The following is a 20,681-nucleotide window of genomic DNA, read 5'->3' on the forward strand; positions in this document are numbered from 1 at the left end:
AATCTGCAGGGCTTCATGAACCTGAGTCCAATATTCCATAACCCCCGCACAACTCCAAGCTAAGTGCAGGAAGTCAGCGCCTTCCACACGACACCTGTCATCCTCCGCTAAATGAAACCGAAGTTTCCTCGCCGGGGTATAATAGTACCTCTGAACAAACCTGTAGTGGATAATTTTAAGACGACAACTAGAGGAAACATTGGCCGTGAGCCCACAGCAGTACTTCCATTGCTCGTCGGTAATAGGGGCTCCTAACTCAGCAACCCACTGCTCGCGCACCCGATTGGCCGGGACCGAACGCTGTCTGCGAATAGCCCCGTATAATTTCGACACCAGGTGTCGCCCATCTGATACCAACAACACGTGGAGGGGGAGGGTAACCCCAGGCTCCGAAGGGAAATCAGGTAGCAGAGCACGCATGCCCTGCCGCAAGCGGATAAAGTAAAACAGCTCCAAAGGGGAGCAAGCAGCCGCTCCGAAGAAATGAGCCTGCGTGCGGAAGGCACCTTCATGAAACAAGTCACCCCACATGAGGATACCGAGCCGCTTACACATTCGTTGAAACCCCGTTTCCAACAACAGAGACAAATCAGGATGATAAGACAGAGGCAAGGCCGGCGAGTAAAGAAAGGAAACGCCCAGCAATTGAGCCACCCGTTTCCAAGCATCCACCGTGCACGTCACCGTCGTGCGAGGCGTTTCCACATCTGACACCTTGCCCAAGACCATCCCCTCCAGTGGGAGCGGGTGGGCAACCCAATGCTCAGCAGCAATTTGGGGCATAAACGGCGTAGGGCGCATCCAGTGATAAGCGTAATGCGCCTGAGCGCTAAGATAATAAAGCTCAAAGTCAGGAACGTCGAATCCGCCATCAGCATAGGGCAACGTAAGGGTAGCCCAAGCAACCGCGGCTGCTTGCCCCCCCAGAACAATCGTAAGAGCTCGGATCGAAGTCTGCGAAAAAAATAGGCACCAGGATAATACGGAAGGTTTTGAAAGAGGTAAAGAAAGCGGGGCAAAACTACCATCTTGATAAGGGACGCCCTACCGGCCATGGAGAGAGGCAAGGACATCCACCTAGTAACATCATCTGCAAGTTTAGTAATAGCTACCCCATAATTAAGCCGAACCGATTCTTCTCTATCCAAGGACACGACAATGCCAAGATACCGCAACTCCGAATCACACCACTCCAGAGGGTAATCAAGGGGAAACCTAGCTACAGCAGCAGTGAGGGGGAAAAGTTGAGACTTCCGCCAGTTGATATGGACACCGGAGACACCCCCAAAAGCGACCAGCTCCCGTAAGAGCGAATTAAGGTTGTTCTCAGGGTCCTTAACATAGAGTGTAACATCGTCGGCGTATAAAGAAATACCGACCTGCCGCTGAAGACAATTAAAGGCGCTCTGCTGGTGAAACTGACGAATCCTGCAGGCCAGCGGCTCAATGGCAATAGCGAACAAGAGGGGCGAGAGGGGGCATCCCTGTCGGGTCCCTCTCGTAAGAGGGAACGAGGGGGATAACACCCCATTCACCACCACCCTCGCCATTGGATCAGTATATAAGAGCTTAACCCATGAGATGAAGATCCTGGGGAAGCCCATCCGACAAAGAACATCAATAAGATAGTCCCACTCAACGGAGTCAAACGCCTTAGTGGCATCAAGGAAGATAGCGGCAACCGGGATAGTAGGAGCAATGGTCGACACAAGCGAAAACAAGGTGCGAAGATTGTGGGAGGTAGCACGGCCGGGCACAAATCCCGACTGGTCAGGTAATACAATAACGGGCATGAGCTCGGCTAGTCTTACTGCCAAGACCTTCGCGAGAATTTTGACATCGCAGTTGAGCAATGAGAGGGGCCTATAGGAGCCCACATCCAGCGGATCCTTACCCGGCTTGAGCAGTGACGTAATGGCAACCTCCCGCATGGAGCTCGGCAGACGCCCCTCCTCCAGGGACTCCTCAAAAACCTCACGGAGTACAGGGGCCATGGTGTCCACGTAACACTTATAAAACTCAGCAGGAAGGCCATCCAGACCGGCGGCCTTCCCATTAGACAAAGACATGATGGCATTCCTGACCTCCTCCACATCTAGGGGCCTGCCTAAGAACGCTCGATGATCATCCGATAACCAACAGAGTGCCAGCTCATCAAGAAATCCTCCATACCGGGTCTCACCAGTCTGCTGTGTCGTGTAAAGGTGTGCATAATGGTCAATAAAAGTACGCTGAATCTCCGAAGTGTCCCGACAGCGAGTGCCATCCGGCGACACCAATTCCAACACGTCCGCCCCATGCCTTGGATGTCTAGTAAGGGCAGCGAGGACCTTACCGGGCCGCTCCCCTTCACAGTATCGCCTCGCCGTCCAGTATTTCCCCCTATGCTTAGCCTCTCTAGCAGCCTCTTCCTCGTATTCGGAGAGTGTAGTACGGAACTGCGCCAGAAGATCGGGAGCAGAGTCAACCTGCATCCTGCGTTCTAAGTCTCGCAGGTCAGCTTCCAAGCTCTCGAGGGTCCGAACAATCAGTCTCAGTACCCCGCAACTTTTAGAAATAGTGACACCCCGGATCGTAACCTTGAACGCCTCCCATATAACCTCGACGCTGTCCACAGAGCCCTTGTTTCTAGGGAAGAACGCCTCTACCTCCACACCAAGCTCCTCCTTGAACACCGGGTCAAGCAAAGCAGACGGAAAAAGGCGCCAAGGTGGGCGCGGCCTATGCAGCCCGGGGACGGATAGAACAACCTTCACCGGACAGTGATCAGAATACGTCCGAGCCAGATGTGTAGCCTCCCGTAGGCCAGCTACCAACCCTCTAGAGAGAAACACATAGTCCAGTCTCACCCATGAACGAGCATGTGTGGTGTAATGAGTACCCTCCTTGGTGGCAGGGTGGGCGTACCTCCATCTGTCGACCAACCCAGCCTCCTCCACAATCCCACGCAACACTTCTCTAGCCTGCACATTATACTGAGGACTCCCCTCCGATCTGTCCGACTGGGCATGAAATGCAAAATTGAAATCCCCCCCCCCACACAATGTAAGTGGCATCCACAGCAAGAACATGACCCCACAAAGTGACAAAAAAGATTGGCGAATCGACATTAGGAGCATAGCAATTAACAAACAATACAGTGTTCTGCCCAAGCCGCCCCCACAGTAGCACATAGCGCCCCTCAGGGTCCCCCACAAATCCCAGTTCCTGAAATGCGAGCGATCTTTTAACAAGGATGACAACCCCTCGAGCATAAGAAGAATAGGAAGCAAACCTCCTGGCCGCAGCCCACCGCCCACCAAAGTTAGGGGAAGGAGCGGGACGCAGATGCGTCTCCTGGAGGAGAGCAACATGAATAGCATGCCTGTCCAGATACTGGATCACGCTACGACACTTCCTGGCATCATTAAGTCCCTGTACATTCCAGGACAGAATCGATATCTGATCTATAACAGCACTCGACATTACCCACTTTCCGGGCCCCACAGGACCCAATAAGCAAATACAGAGCATCCAACTACCAGTAACAGCCAGCGACAGGTCCCCACCCTAGGGCGCAGTCGTCCCCCCACATACACTCCACGCACTCCCCAGTCATCTCCAAACCAAGCAACCAAAACCACAACAACCCCCCCCAGCTAAACCATCCATGCAACAAGCACTCAGTACATACTGCGTGCCACACGCTGCCAATCCAGCTTATACGGCCCACAACTCGCACACGTGTTTCTCGTGCAAAGCGCTCTCCGCCACGTGGCTGCCTAAGATGGCGGCCGTTGCAACCGGGCCCATGACGGACGGGAGCACAGGCCCCAGGATCAATTCCACCAAATAGAGAAATGGACCAGCCGAGGCAGCGGGCACGAAACCGCACCTGTGCACACAGACAACAGCAGCACCTCACATATCGATCCATGAGTCCTGAGCAAGCAAGCATGGCCAGCTTCATTCCCGCCCCATCCACCCACCTGATACCACCCCAACTATCAGGCCATGTGCACCCCCATCCCCCCCGTTCCCCAACACACATCCAGTCAACCAACAAAGGACTAGAATCAAAACCAAAGGTACACATGGGGCACACCCTCCGGGGAACCCTCTAGAGGTGCACGATACCACTCCCTCACACCACGCCAGTGTCCGAGCCAACGAGTGTCAAACGGCCCCAGGCGCAGCGCGGGGGGGGTGGGTGCCCAGAGCGCGACACCAGACAGCACCATCCTGCGGTTCCACACCGACCCCAAGAAACAATACGTACACACTCATTTCAATAAAGACATGACCCCCGCACCAACAAAAGTACAAGCGGACAACAGTTAGGCCGCAAGTGCGGAGAAGGAAGGCAGTAGAAGTCAGCATAAAAGGCAAACGTCTAGTATATTCCAAAACCAGTAAAAAGAGAGACAAAGACCAAAGTCACCACAATCAGGCGACCTCCTCCTCAGCCTCCGAATGTTCATCTTCAGGGTCTCGATCGCCTCCCCGATCTGCAGCCGCTCGCTCGCGCTGGAGGCGCTTCGCAAAATCTTCCGCATGCTGTGGGTTGGTGAAAAAATGTTGTTTAGCCTGATGCGTCACTCTAAGTTTGGCAGGGTACAGCAAGGCGTAGTCCACTTGTAAATCCCGAAGTTTCTTTTTCACCCCAGGAACTTACGACGCTGGTCCTGCACCATCGGCGTGAAGTCGGGGTACATGGTGAAAGACACCCCATCGAAGGAGAGGGCCCTATTAGTGCGGGCAGCCTGGAGGGCAGCGTCCCGGTCCCGATAGTTTAAAAGGCGCGCGATGATGGGGCGCGGTGCGGCCCCAGAGGCCGGTCGGGGTCCCAGTGACCGATGCGCTCTCTCAACGATGAACTGGGATGAGAACGCTTCCGCCCCAATGGCGCCCACCAGTAGCCTCTCCACATAAGTCTCCATTTTGCCCACATTCGTGGACTCCGGCACACCTACAATGCGAACGTTGTTGCGCCTACTCCTCGCCTCCAACTCCTCATTCTTAGCGGCAATGACACGCAAGATATTGTCCATTCTCGCCAGTTGGGTGGTATGGGTGGCCGCCGTGTCGTCGTGGTCCGAAATGCGCTGTTCCGCCGCCGTCAAGCGCTCCTCATGCACGTCCAACTTCTGGACGACCGCATCCATGCGCGACGATATTTTGTCCACCTTGTCCACTATCGTGGCAAACCCCTGCCTCATCTCCTGCATCATCTGGGTAAAGTCCGGCGGTGGTGGTTGCGGGACACTATCAGCGACAGTCGGGGGGGGGACCGCGAAGTCCCAGCTTCCTGGAGCAAACGCGTCCCCCGCCTAGCTCCTCCAGAGTCAAAGGATAGCTTGGATTGTTTAGTGTCTGGCTTCCCTATAATGGTGTGCTAGTAATGCAGTGGGGGACCAAAGCAAATAGGAGTCAGGATGTAGGTCGGACAAAGGGTACGGCCAAAAAGAAACCCGAACCGTGGGGGCACGAGCAGGCCAGCGCGCCCCGCCACTCCCAAAGACGAGAAAATGGCCGTCTCCGCTCCAAATCAAAGGGGCGAACCCCCAGACAACAAGAAGGAGATCCGCTGCGACTCCGCGAGCAATGGTATCTGGGCAGGCAGATGCTAAACGTAGATGTTGAACAATAGAGGACGTAGCACTGATCCTTGTGGTACACCTTGGCGTAAAGCAAACTCCTGTGAATGAAAAGGCGGAACATGTACTTGGAAAGACCTTTCTGCCAAAAATGACCAGAGCCACTCTAAGGCCAGATCTCTAATGCCAATATCAAAAAGGCGTTGCAGGAGAATTGCATGAGAGACCATATCGAAGGCGGCGCTTAGGTCCAACAGGACCAAGGCCGCTGAGTCTCCTACATCCAAGGTCACCCGAATGGTCTCCGTGACCGTCAGTAGCGCCGACTCCGTACTGTGCCGGGCCCTGAAGCCATGTTTGGATGAGTCAAAGATATCATTCTGCTCCACGAACCTGGAGAGTATGGCATTCACATGCAAATCCGTAACCTTGGCCAGAAAAGGCAGTTGGGAAATTGGGCGGAAATTGGCTGGCTTAGTGGGGTCCAGCGTGGACTTTTTTAGCAAAGGAATAACCTAGGCGTGTTTCCAAGCCCTAGGGACGGACGCTGAGGTCAAAGAAATATTGACCAAGTTCAAATTCAACGGAGCAAGGCACGAGTGGAATTGGTGAAAGTGCATGGGCGTCAGGGGGTCAGCTGGTGAGCCGGATTTGATTTTTGCACACAGTGCCTCGAACTCGGGCTCGGTCAGAGACAGGAAAGAGGCCAAGGTAATTTCCCTTAATTCCGAAGTCCGCACTTCAGGCCCCCCCTGAGGTGGATTGGGGGTGGGTAGCCCCTGATAGATATTGTCAACTTTATACACACAGTAAGCGGCCAGCTCGGTGCACTGTTTGTTTGACGAGATCATGGAGGTTTCCGAGGCTCCTCCACGTTTCATCTTCTTTAAAACAGCGAAGATGGTTTTAGCCGCATTGGAGCAGGACAGAATTTTATCCGCCACAAACTTGGCCCCGGCTTGATGAATAAGCTTATGGTATGAGTGGACTACCACTGTATACACTTCCACATCTACAAACCCACACTGCCTGAACCTGTACTGCACCCTCCACAAAGGAACTGGAGAAAATTCACTGAGAAACAGCTCAACTCCACCTTCAACTGCAATGCTCCACCACCTTGACCTATGCTAGCCTCACAGTCAAAGAACTCCACAGATTGATCTCCAACTGTGCAGACCAGCTTGCACCCCTACGTAACCCCAATAGACAGCACCTCAGGAAGGCCTCCTGCTTCGCGACTGACCTCCAAGAATCCAAATTCACATGCAGATGCCTTGAGAAAAACTGGAGAAACAACAAATCCTCAGAGGACCACAACACCTACAAGAATGCCACAACGGAATACCACCAACGCATATTAGCCACCAAAAGGACCTTCATCCAAAACAAGAGGCTCGCTAACTCCAACACCTCCAAGGAAATCTTTAGTGTCATCCAGGAAATTACCACAGCAAAACCACAGACATCACCTCTTCCAGAACCTCGGCAACAAGCTTGGATCCTAATTCTATTTGTAAATCAAGGGCCTCTACGACAACTTCAATGACCAGACGCCTGACTCCGAGACCACGTCCTACTCCAGCAATGCAAGCCAGCGAATCATCTCCTCTTGGACCCTAGTCACCACCGAAGACACCACTTCAACCATGAAATGTGACCACTCAGGAGCCCCCATAGACCCCTGCCTACTACACATCTTAAACAGAGCTGCCTCCACCATCGCTACAGAACTACGATGCACAATCAACACCACCTTCAAAACCGGCATCTTTGCCGATGACTGGAAATGCACAGAAGTCAGACCTTTTCTGAAAAAGCCCTCAGCAGATCCCACGGACCTCAAGAACAACTGACCCATCTCCCTCCTCCCCTTCGCTGTCAAATTCACAGAGAAGACCCTCAATGCCCAACTAACAAAATTCATAAAAGAAAACTCCATCCTTGACCCCTCCCTATTTGCAGCAACCACTGCACCAGCACCGGTTTACTCACTGTCACAAATAACGTCCGCACCCTCCTCGCCCAAGGACACACCGTAGCCCTGATCCTACTCAACCTCTCTGCAGCGTTCAGCAAAGTCTCCCACCGTACACTCACTGACAGACTTCACAATGCCGGTATACAGTGTACCGCCCTCAACTGGATCCACTCCTTACTCACCGCAGACCCCAAAGAATCAGACTGCCACATTTCTACTCTGAACCCCCAGAAATCAACTGCAGAGTGACCAAAGGACTGTCGCTCACCCCCCCTCGCCACCATCCTAGGATAGCAAAGACTCAGCATAGTATACTGCAACAATGACACCGGCTCATTGTCTCCCTTACCAAGATCCCATCACCACCAGACTCAACTTCCGGGAAGGAATGAAGAACGTTGCATCCTGGATGAGCAGCAGCTGTATGAAGCTCAACTTGGAGAAGAAAGAGTTCCTCAAAATCTGCATGCGACAATACCTGGTGACCCACTGCTCTCGGCAGCACCCCATCACTAAGACCACACCCAAAACCTTGGCATCGTACTCTCCTCCCTCTCCATGATCCAACAGGACACATAGCCTCCAGGTTCTTTAATACCCTCCTCATACTCCGAAGGACCTTCAAATGGATGTCCGCAAATCAAGCAAGACCTTCACATACACTCTCATAACTAGCAGACTGGACTACGGAAATACCCTCTACACCAGAATCAAGAAGACTCTGCTCCACAAACTCTAGACCATACAGAAAACTGCAGCCAGACTCATCCTCAGCATCCCAAACACACACACACTACCTAACACCTTTACTGGCTCCCTTTGAGAAGAGAGTTACATTCAAGACACTCACCCACGCCTACAAATGCCTCCACAACATCAAACCCCAATACCTCAACAACAGAAAATCCTTCCACAAACCCAAGATAAATCTCAGATTGGCTTATCTTGCCGTGCGCATCCCAAAGCCAGAACAGGTGCATCTACATCATGGGCAAGACCTAGAACGAGCTCCAGATCAACATCAGATGCGCACCCTCCCGGAATATCTTCAGGAAGACACTCAAGTCCTGGCTCTTCAACTGAACAGTGCTGCTTTCCCCCTCTCCCCTCAAGTGCCATGAGATGCTTAAAATTCCATGATTGACTGATTGATTGATTAAGCAATACACCCGTTGGTGGGCCACATTTCCTTGCTAGAAGGGGTAGAAATAAATGGCAAAACAGTGAAATATTTGAAACAAAATGTATTGCTTGTGATCTCCAGATCGAATATTAACATTTTGGTTTCCTTTTTCCGGGTGATCTAGTTCTTACAACTACCAGCAAAGTGGTAATGAATACAACAAGTGAGTACAGAATCTCAGTTTGAAGAAACAGTTAAAGTTTTTCAGTATGGAATGCAATATAATCTCATTATAGTTATGAATTTGTACAATTCCTTTATGTTCATGAACATTCAGCCTTCACCAAATCCTTGAGTATTTACTGAAGGTCAAAAACAGTTGTTCAATGGACTCTGAACTTTATTCCAAATCAAAGTTACCAAAAAAGCATTTCACTTTGCAGTTTTTTTCTCAAGGAAATCCTTGCAGGACTAAAGAGTGGAAATAGCTTTTAGGGGATTTTCAGTGTAGGATTAAGGCAAACTTAAATTCTTGCAACCTAAATATATTTCCTTGGAATCTCCTATCTAATATTAGGTTTTTGGTTTCCTATTTCCGTGTGATCTAGTTGTTTCAACTACTAACAACGTTGTAACCCTGAAAACAGCGAGCACTGCATTTCAGTGTGAATAAAGCGTTGAATACATTACATTACTGATTGCAATGTAATAATATTATTGCTTTGAAATTGCACAGTTCCTGTGTGACTTTGAAAAATTAAATACACCAAATCATTGGATGTTTACTGAAGGTCAAAAACAGTGGTTGAATGGAATCCAAATCAAAGTTTCCATAAATAGTATTAATTTGTGTACATGCTTTTAGCTGACATGTTTGCATGCCTAAACAGTCCAGCAAGGACATTGCCTTCAGCCACGCCACCAGACTCCACTGGACGGACCACAGCTGCATCCACTTCAGCTTCAGAAGGACCATGATCCCCCACCACCAGCAACAGGTTGCACGCAGAAGCTGGAACAAGATCACAGCCTACCAGCTTACGACCTCCCTGAGCATGAACCCTCCCACCAGCGCAACGAACCCAAGCCAGGCGGCCACCAACCTCGCGAAGTGGATCAGCAACTGCGCAGAAGGACCTCGCCCCTCTGAATACCCCGCCTAGCAGACCCGGTAGCAAGAAAGCCCCATGGTTCACCGACGAACTCAAGAGCTCCAAGAAGAACTGCCGAGCCCTCGAGAGAACATGGCGCAGAGACCCAACACCGGACAACATGACTGCCCTCAAGCTCGCCACCCGAAAACACCACCAACTCATCCACGCCACCAAGAAAACCGCATTCAAGGAACGACTGGACAACAACGCACACAACAGCAAGGAAGTCTTCAACATCGTTAAAGAGCTCTCCAACCCCAACACCGGAAACAACTACATCACCCCTTCGCAAGACCTCTGCAACTCCCTCGCCTCCTACTTCCACAACAAGATCGCGGACATACACAACAGCTTCTGCACTCAACCGATGCACGCCACGACCGAACCACCGCCCCCCACCACCACCACCCTCCGCGCCTGGACCCCAACCAGCACCAAAGACACCGTCCGCACGATGAACTCCATCCACTCCGGACCTCCCACCGACCCCTGCCCTCACCATGTCTTCAACAAGGCCGACGCTGTCATCGCACCCCACCTGCGGGACATCATCAACACCTCCTTCGACACCGCTACCTTCCCGGAGAGCTGGAAGCACGCCGAATTCAGCGCTCTACTAAAGAAGCCATCAGCCGACTCCACCGACCTCAAGAACTACCGCCCCATCTCGCTGCTCCCGTTTCCTGCAAAAGTCATCGAGAAGACCGTCAACAAGCACCGGATCCCTCGATCTCTCGCAGTCTGGCTTCCGGGCCAACCACAGCACCGAGACCGCCCTGATCGCAGCCACCGATGACATCCGAGCACTGCTTGACAATGGAGTAACAGCAGCCCTCATCCTCCTAGACCTCTCTGCGGCCTTCGACACTGTCTGCCACCGTACACTATTGCAGCGACTCAGCAACGTCGGAATCCAGGAGAAGGCACTGGAGTGGATCATCTCCTTCCTCGCAGGAAGGACACAGAGAGTCCGCCTCCCCCCGTTCAGATCTGAAGCCACCAAAGTCATCTGCGGCGTTCCTAAAGGCTCCTCGCTCAGTCCAACCCTCTTCAACGTCTACATGAGCCCCCTCGCAGCAATCGCACGCCAGCACAACTTCAACATCATCTCCTACGCCGACGACACCCAGCTGATTCTCTCCCTCACCAACGACCCCGCCACTGCCAAAGCCAACCTTCACGAAGGGATGAAAGAGGTAGCCGAATGGATGAAGAACAGCCACCTGAAACTGAACTCGGACAAGACGGAAGTCCTCATCCTGGGATCCTCACCCTCCGCCTGGGACGACTCCTTGTGGCCCCCCGCCCTAGGCAGCGCACCCAAACCAACAGACCACGCAAGCAAACCTGGGCTTCATCCTGGACTCCTCCCTCTCCATGACCAGACAAATCAACGCCGTCTCCTCATCGTGCTTCAACATCCTGCGCATGCTACGCAAGATCTTCCGGTGGATCCCCATCGAGACCAGGAAGACGGTCACCCAGGCCCTCGTCACCAGCCGTCTGGACTACGGCAACTCCCTCTACGCCGAAACCACCGCTAAACTCCAGAAGAGACTCCAGCGGATCTAGAACGCCTCAGCACGATTCATCCTGGACATCCCCCGTCGCAGCCACATCTCCGGACACCTGAGAGACCTTCCCTGGCTCCCGGTCAACAAGAGAATCACCTTCCGACTCCTCACCCACGCACACAAAGCCCTACACAACCAAGGCCCAGGATACCTCAACAGCCGCCTCAACTTCTACGCTCCCAAACGCCAGCTTCGATCGACCGGCCACGCACTCGCCGCCGTCCCCCGCAACCAAAGACCCACCACAGGGGGACGGTCCTTCTCCTACCTCGCCGCCAAGACATGGAACTCCCTCCCGACTCACCTCCGCCTGACCCAGGACCACCTCGCCTTCAGGAAGCAACTCAAGACCTGGCTGTTCGAGCAGTAGCGGCCCCTCCCCCAGCGCCATGAGACCCTCTGGTTGAGTAGTGCGCTATATAAATGCTTTGATTGATTGATTGATTAATGGATTTTAGGGACTCATCCATGAAGGAACATGCCACCTTTACATTCTTACATTTTCATCTTCATTTCATCTTATAAATTCTAGGCACCCTAACAAGGCACACATAGGTTGAATATATATTTCAAAGTACAGTTGCTATCTATCATGAGATTTATTTTGACCGATTCACATGAAGATTTACAGGCAGCCAATGCCAGGCTGCACGTACAGGCATTTAGTCATGTTGTATCAGTCAGATTGTTTTCTATTTTATTGTGCGACCTTTGGAGTCACAAAAGTCATTTTGAGTCCAAAAGTATAAATTGTCTTTGTATGAATGAACACAGTAGTAAGAGTCACTTACGACAAGAGTAGTCACACTAGGATCTGCATACTCTAATGCAAGCATCAGAGCACAAAACTCTGCCAATTGGGTGGTACAGTCCCCCAATATCTGTCTATGCACAACGTCGGACTTGAATTTACCATCCACCATCGTACCAACCACAATTGCTTAGGAAGAAACATAGGCGTGTCTAGAAACCGAAGACCGGTTGCACAGAACCATCAGTGTAAATAATACAATGGAAATCCTCCAATGGCCGCATAGTCAGAGGAGCAGGATAAACAAATGTATACTGCAAAAACTCCTGAGCCTGCAAAGAGCAAGGACATGGCCCATTGTATCTACAGTGGGTGCAAAGCCTTCGAATTTGGTACACTGCCTTTTGTCACTGCCTCCAAGCCAGAATACGGAGTAACAACCAAAAAGTGCTTTTACTGCGACAGTGCACGTTCCTTAAGAATCTCCATCTGCACTGCTGTCAAATCTTTTTTCACAGTGGAAAACCGCAACTCAGCCGGAGTATACAAGTGTGACTTGTAAGCCATAGGAAATGTGTCACCCTCTTTAAAAGTCCCACCGTGCCAGTTACAATTCTTATTACCAGGTTGCTGTGGTTATCACGAGACAGTAAGAACCTAGATTCTAGAAGATCAGCCTGCAAAGTTTGCAAAGTTTGCAAGATGGTTGAATGAGTTGGCAGCCAGCAAGATTTGGTTTGATGGTGCCCTTCCCCACCCTCTCACTGCAATTAGATTCGGTCCTTTGTCCATTCAAGGCACTTCTTGGCCTGTTATAGCTGGCTTTACCATGTACCCACGTGCAGGGGAATACCCCTTACTTGAATTGAGGCCCCTTTATACCTCTAGTGTTGCGGTGCATCCAGTTAGGCTGAAAGGGTTGAAGGTTAGTCATGTTATGGTTAATGCGGTTATGGGCAAGCGTCCCCCAGATAAGGATGAAATGCCTTTTTGGCTTGCCGAGAAATTTGACCAACTGGAGGCCGTATTTCCTAACACGACTCCTGTGGAGAAACAAAGGATTCTTACAATTAGTTTGCAGAAAGACTTAGTGCCCAAAGTAACTGACTGTACCACATAGGGTATGGTTTTTGCCGCAGTCTATACGAGATGCTTCGGCACCCCATCAATGTCTGTCCTACCCTCTGTCTTTAAGCGTGTTCAGGATGAGCACGGGCCGGAGGCAGCTGTTGAATTGGGAATGAGACTCATTGTAGTGTTTGACGTAGTTTCCGATCTTGCCCTTGCTAACGTTAAGGGCGATGCAGTGAGCTTTCAGGTGTCTAATGCTTTGCGCGATGTCCCCAATGCAGAGAAACCCCATTGGTTACCGAGAATTATCACGGCTGCTTATAAGACCTTTGCTGTAATAGTTTAGCTGTTAAGCTTTTTGCCAAGACAGCGTATAAAGCAAACACAGGTGGCGAAGCCTAACAACGATGATCGCCCCTCAAGTCAGAAACAGGCTTGGACTAAAAATAAAAAACAGGGGGAAAAGCAACAGGAACAGGTGTCCTGTTCCGCCTCGCTGATACATGTGTCTACTGAGCGCACTTATGAATTGCAAAACTGCACTACATTTAAGTCACCTGAGCGTTTTCAGGTTCCTGATCAACGTTCTCCTCGCTCTTAGTAGGATTCATCAGTCTCATCCACCGGTAGAGGAGACAGCGGCAAGGGTAAGGGTGCGAAGCAAGAATTGGAGAAAATCGCTTGTACCAAAACATAGAGGCTAGATACGCTGGGCATAATCGGGAATGTAAGTATGCCTGAAATTTAAAAATCTCAGTAAAATGTATAGTTTATTCAGTGTTGAGGGAGCGCGCCGCAGTGCGCATTTCTCCAGGAAGTGAGGAGCCAAACCTTGACCTTCATAGTTTTTTCTTCTCATAGAAAACACTGCAGTCCTAAACCATGGAACTCGCATTTAGGAGATAGTCACTGTACGATCATACCATCGCTAAATTCTTATATCTTCCTCCTTTTAATTCTATTTGCCCTAATATGTAGTTAACAAGGCACACTTAGAGTGAATTAATGTTTGAAAGCAGAATTCCTACCTCTAAATGAGATTTATTTTGATACATTCACATGGATGTTTAAAGCCAGCTCCAGTCAGGCTACACATGTAGGCCTAAAGCCATGTTTTACTTGTTAGCCTAGTGATTAACAACATATGTGTTTGACTCCTCCTGTGATATTTATCTTCCATGTCAATAGTGTGTTTCCTGCACCATATACTGTGCTCTTTTTGAGAAGCTAAAAATATAAAAATTTGGGAATAGCTGATGTACCTATGTTTTAAGGAGTCAAACTGCATGAACTGAGATCTAATCAGCAGTGCCCCAGTGCGCAGAGTAAAAAATATGATATAACAGTCAGCAAAAATAGGGGTTACCACTCAAAAAAGAGGTATTTTTTATCAGTATGTTACAATTCTTTGTATAGCTTAGAATTATCATTGTGAGCCATATTTAGATAAATTATATTTACCGATTCCTAAATACCGAATTTTACCTATTCGGTATTTAGGATACGGTAAATGAGATGTTGGTAAAAAATCAGTAATAGTTACTGATTAGGAAAAATTTGGAAAATGTGCACAGAATCGATATTTACCGAATCAGTATTTACCGAATCGGTATATACCGAATCGGTAAATACCGAATCAGAGATTCAAAAAACAAGCATGAGGAATCAAACAATCCTGTGCATCCACCCCACCCCACAACCATGAAGTGGCCACACCCATGCAGGTGCGAACAATCAGACCCTTCTGGAGAGCTGGGAGTGCAGAGGAGAGCAACTGAGCCACTGGCTAAACGTTGCTGAGGAGAAATGCAGGATGGCATCCAATGAATCTGAGAGGGAAGGAGCAGACAGGGAAAGGAAAATGAGGTTCAGTGTGACTCACACTCCAGTACAGGTTTTAGTATACACCAGCAATGCATTATGGGAGATGTAGTCAGTGAAACACCCATCATGACAGTCATCACACTAAACAAGGCATGCCACACACATCAGTCAGAAACAGCAGAGGACATTGAGATAGTGTGACAGGAATGTATTTTAATATTGAAATGCAGGGCTGCAGGACCACTGAACTAATGTCCATATCTGTCCACTGAAGAGTCATCGCTCAGTACAGCGCAGGAGAAGGAGGGAAGGTCAACCCGTAGGGGAAGAACAGAGGATGCCAGCACAAGTGCAGGTCACAACACTCTACCACCACCGGCATCAACACCACAAGCAGCTGCACCAACAGAGCCAGCCGCAACACCAGAGCCAGCATCGACACTGCTGATTGACTCACCACCACAGCAAGCCTCACAACAACTCTCAGCCTCAGCAGCAGCAACATCACCTGTAGCAGTAAGGCCCAGGAGGCATGCTGTTGCCACTCTCCATGTCATGGAGTTGTCCTCTGAGGACACAAAAGGGGGTGACACACCACCTCCGAGGGTGCGCACACAGGTGCGAGACACCGCAGGACCTGGGAGCACAGCACAACTCGGCAGGGTGATGGGGTCTACGGCGGGCTGGAGGCCAGTATGGTGAAGGTGCAGCGCGTGCAGGGGAAGGAGATTTGTTCAGTACAGAGATAAATGCGGCACCTTACCCAGTTCATGGTTAACATTGACAGGGGCATCAGCTCTATGGTGGAAGGCATCAAGTAGATGGTTGTGGGCATGTAGAACATGTCCCAGTCTGTGTTGGTGCTGTGTGACAAACTGGACAAGAACAGGGCAACAAGGCGCAAGGAGAGTCAGTATATGGAGCAGCACACCGGGGCAGTGAACCGCCTGGCATCTGCCACTTCCCTGCTCTGCAGGCGCACCGTGACACAGCAGGAGGGGCTTGTGCACTGCTGCACTGATGTCTCCAGGGGGATAGTGGAAGTGCTGCTGTCCACCCAGTCAGCCAACGCTGGTGCACTAGGTGTGGGGCAGAGTCATGAGATCATCAGCAGGAGGAGCATTACCCCCCCTATACCAGACACCCGGAAGAGTAGCAGGCGGCATGCTGCGGGCCCTGGCTCAGCAGATAGTGAGGATAGCCAGCTGCAGGCATCCAGCACTGTTGTGTGTGGGGGCAGGTGTTAATACTGCCCACACATTTATGAACATATTTAGGGTGAAGTAACCCATGACTACCTATAAAGGTTGTCATCATTTGGAATGGCATGGTGTGCCATTTGTTCATTGGCGTAGTGCCCAGTTATTAAACTATGATTCAGAAAAGGGGGTGGTGATGAACAGAGTGTCTGAATTAAGCAGACCACTCTTACCCAGTCCAAAGATCAGGGCTTGATCCATCACCGTTATTTATCTCACTGCACCATCCCAGTTCAGAACCTGGCTATATGCAAATCAGTCTGCCCCTGGCCCAGTGCAACATGGGAACAGGGCAGACTAAACTACCAAGCCAATTCTTCACCAGAAAGGAAACAAGCTACCGGGGACCGGTTTCTGCATTTCAGCCGTCATCGGCCCGGCTTGCTTGAATCCTGATGGTGCAGTGAGAAAGGGACTCATGTCTGAGTATACCCTGCCCAACCTATAGTGGCCAAAAACGATTCAGAAAAGGGGGTGGTGATGAACAGAGTGTCTGAATTAAGCAGACCACTCTTACCCAGTCCAAAGATCAGGGCTTGATCCATCACCGTTATTTATCTCACTGCACCATCCCAATTCAGAACCTGGCTATATGCAAATCAGTCTGCCCCTGGCCCAGTGCAACATGGGAACAGGGAAGACTAAACTACCAAGCCAATTCTTCACCAGAAAGGAGACAAGCTACCGGGGACCGGTTTCTGCATTTCAGCCGTCGTCGGCCCGGCTTGCTTGAATCCTGATGGTGCAGTGAGAAAGGGACTCATGTCTGAGTATACCCTGCCACACCTATAGTGGCCAAAAACGATTCAGAAAAGGGGGTGGTGATGAACAGAGTGTCTGAATTAAGCAGACCACTCTTACCCAGTCCAAAGATCAGGGCTTGATCCATCACTGTTATGTATCTCACTGCACCATCCCAGTTCAGAACCTGGCTATATGCAAATCAGTCTGTCCCTGGCCCAGTGCAACATGGGAACAGGGCAGACTAAACTACCAAGCCAATTCTTCACCAGAAAGGAGACAAGCTACCGGGGACCGGTTTCTGGCATTTCAGCCGTCGTCGGCCCGGCTTGCTTGAATCCTGATGGTGTAGTGAGAAAGGGACTCATGTCTGAGTATACCCTGCCACATCTATAGTGGCCAAAAACGATTCAGAAAAGGGGGTGGTGATGAACAGAGTGTCTGAATTAAGCAGACCACTCTTAACCAGTCCAAAGATCAGGGCTTGATCCATCATCTTTATTTATCTCACTGCACCATCCCAGTTCAGAACCTGGCTATATGCAAATCAGTCTGTCCCTGGCCCAGTGCAACATGGGAACAGGGCCGACTAAACTACCAAGCCAATTCTTCACCAGAAAGGAGACAAGCTACCGGGGACCGGTTTCTTGCATTTCAGCCGTCGTCGGCCCGGCTTGCTTGAATCCTGATGGTGCAGTGAGAAAGGGACTCATGTCTGAGTATACCCTGCCACACCTAAAGTGGCCAAAAACGATTCAGAAAAGGGGGTGGTGATGAACAGAGTGTCTGAATTAAGCAGACCACTCTTACCCAGTCGAAAGATCAGGGCTTGATCCATCACCGTTATTTATCTCACTGCACCATCCCAGTTCAGAGCCTGGCTATATGCAAATCATTCTGTCCCTGGCCCAGTGCAACATGGGAACAGGGCAGACTAAACTACCAAGCCAATTCTTCACCAGAAAGGAGACAAGCTACCGGGGACCGGTCTCTGGCATTTCAGCCGTCGTCTGCCCGGCTTGCTTGAATCCTGATGGTGCAGTGAGAAAGGGACTCATGTCTGAGTATACCCTGCCACACCTATAGTGGCCAAAAACGATTCAGAAAAGGGGGTGGTGATGAACAGAGTGTCTGAATTAAGCAGACCACTCTTACCCAGTCCAAAGATCAGGGCTTGATCCATCACTGTTATTTATCTCACTGCACCATCCCAGTTCAGAACCTGGCTATATGCAAATCAGTCTGTCCCTGGCCCAGTGCAACATGGGAACAGGGCAGACTAAACTACCAAGCCAATTCTTCACCAGAAAGGAGACAAGCTACCGGGGACCGGTTTCTGGCATTTCAGCCGTCGTCGGCCCGGCTTGCTTGAATCCTGATGGTGTAGTGAGAAAGGGACTCATGTCTGAGTATACCCTGCCACATCTATAGTGGCCAAAAACGATTCAGAAAAGGGGGTGGTGATGAACAGAGTGTCTGAATTAAGCAGACCACTCTTAACCAGTCCAAAGATCAGGGCTTGATCCATCATCGTTATTTATCTCACTGCACCATCCCAGTTCAGAACCTGGCTATATGCAAATCAGTCTGTCCCTGGCCCAGTGCAACATGGGAACAGGGCCGACTAAACTACCAAGCCAATTCTTCACCAGAAAGGAGACAAGCTACCGGGGACCGGTTTCTTGCATTTCAGCCGTCGTCGGCCCGGCTTGCTTGAATCCTGATGGTGCAGTGAGAAAGGGACTCATGTCTGAGTATACCCTGCCACACCTAAAGTGGCCAAAAACGATTCAGAAAAGGGGGTGGTGATGAACAGAGTGTCTGAATTAAGCAGACCACTCTTACCCAGTCGAAAGATCAGGGCTTGATCCATCACCGTTATTTATCTCACTGCACCATCCCAGTTCAGAGCCTGGCTATATGCAAATCATTCTGTCCCTGGCCCAGTGCAACATGGGAACAGGGCAGACTAAACTACCAAGCCAATTCTTCACCAGAAAGGAGACAAGCTACCGGGGACCGGTCTCTGGCATTTCAGCCGTCGTCTGCCCGGCTTGCTTGAATCCTGATGGTGCAGTGAGAAAGGGACTCATGTCTGAGTATACCCTGCCACACCTATAGTGGCCAGTTATTAAACTATGTCATGTACATGCAACGCCTGGCTGTGTCTCCTTACTTACTTAAAAATAGTTGTGTGTGATCTCTGCCCGTCTCTGTCTCCCATCTGTTGCTGGCGCCACTCCTGCTGTGTTGGGCTAAGGCTGTGCAAATTCACCATCATTATCCTCAATATCTGTTAATTCTACTGCTGTTCCTTTCCTAGTGGCAAGGTTTTGCACCATTGCACAAGTTGCAATGATTTTACAGCAGATGAGGGGTGAGTACTGACGTGCGCCTCCGCTTTTGTGGAGGCAGCGGAACCTGCCCAAAGGTGCGCTCCGCGACATGGCGTGTAGATTTGAGTGCCACGTTTTAATGTCTCTCACTCAGGGTTGATGGGTTCAGGTAGATGAGTGAGGATGAATGAGCGGACGGCATATGCGCTGTCGCCTTTGTGGAAAAGAGAGAGCCATTACTCATGTGCACAACAACACCTACATCTGCAATATCTATCAGGGTGTGTCACAGTGTTTTACCTAGCAGGTATCCTTGTCTGAATTCCCCCACTGCCAGGCGTGTGTTGATTCCACTGTTCTGGAAGATGTAGGAGTCCTGGGTGCTTCCTGGGAATTTGGCCACGATGTCTGTGATTATGTTGACAACATCACAGATTACCTGCACATTTATGGAGTGGGTGGATTTTCAGTTCCTGTAGATGTACTCAGTGGCTGCAGGCGGGGAGATTGGGATGTGTGTGCCATCAATACAGCCGATGACATGTTGAAACTGTGCTATTTGGTAAAAGTCAGTCTTGGTCTTCAGCAGTTCCGCATGTGCGTCAGGGAAGCTGATGTAATGATGCATTCTCTGCATTATGGCCTCTAGGAACTTCCTGAAGAAACGGTACAGACAGCTCTGGGACACCCCTTCTAACGCAGCTATCACCCCCTGGTAATTGCCAGATGCAAGCAGATGTAGGCTACAGAGCACCTGTACATAGGGTGGTATGGGGTGCACCCTTGCTGTTGGGTGCTCCAGGAGTTGGTGCAGGTCCCTTATAAAGTCCAGGATGGTGTGAGGGTGTAGCCTGTACCTTTCATGGATCTCTGCTTCAGTAAGTTGGAAGAGTGTGATCTGCTGTCTGTAGACATGCTCCTTCCATCTCCAGATCCTCTCTCCTGCTCCCTGTAGCCGTAGCCGCCTTGCTATCACATAGAAAGCCGCCATTCTGATCACACTGTTGCATTTTGGGGCCTGTTTTATGGCCTGCACCTGGTTACCACCTGCTTTCAATCCATGGTAATTACTGACTCTTAAATACCGAATTTCATGAAATTCTGTATTTTCGGAATGACCTACAAATATACCAAATTTCTGCTGTTACCGACTGGTATTAAGCTACCTACATATGGCTCTGGGTATTTGAGAAAAAAAGGACCAGTAGGAAGAGGCACAGTGAGTTTGTACAAGGCCGTGAGGAAGACCTTGAGAGGTTGACATGTGTTGCCTCCTAATTGACGCTTCTAA

The sequence above is a fragment of the Lissotriton vulgaris genome, chromosome 4_1, assembly GCF_964263255.1.
Source record: "Lissotriton vulgaris chromosome 4_1, aLisVul1.2, whole genome shotgun sequence".
NCBI classification, from domain to species: Eukaryota; Metazoa; Chordata; class Amphibia; order Caudata; family Salamandridae; genus Lissotriton; species Lissotriton vulgaris.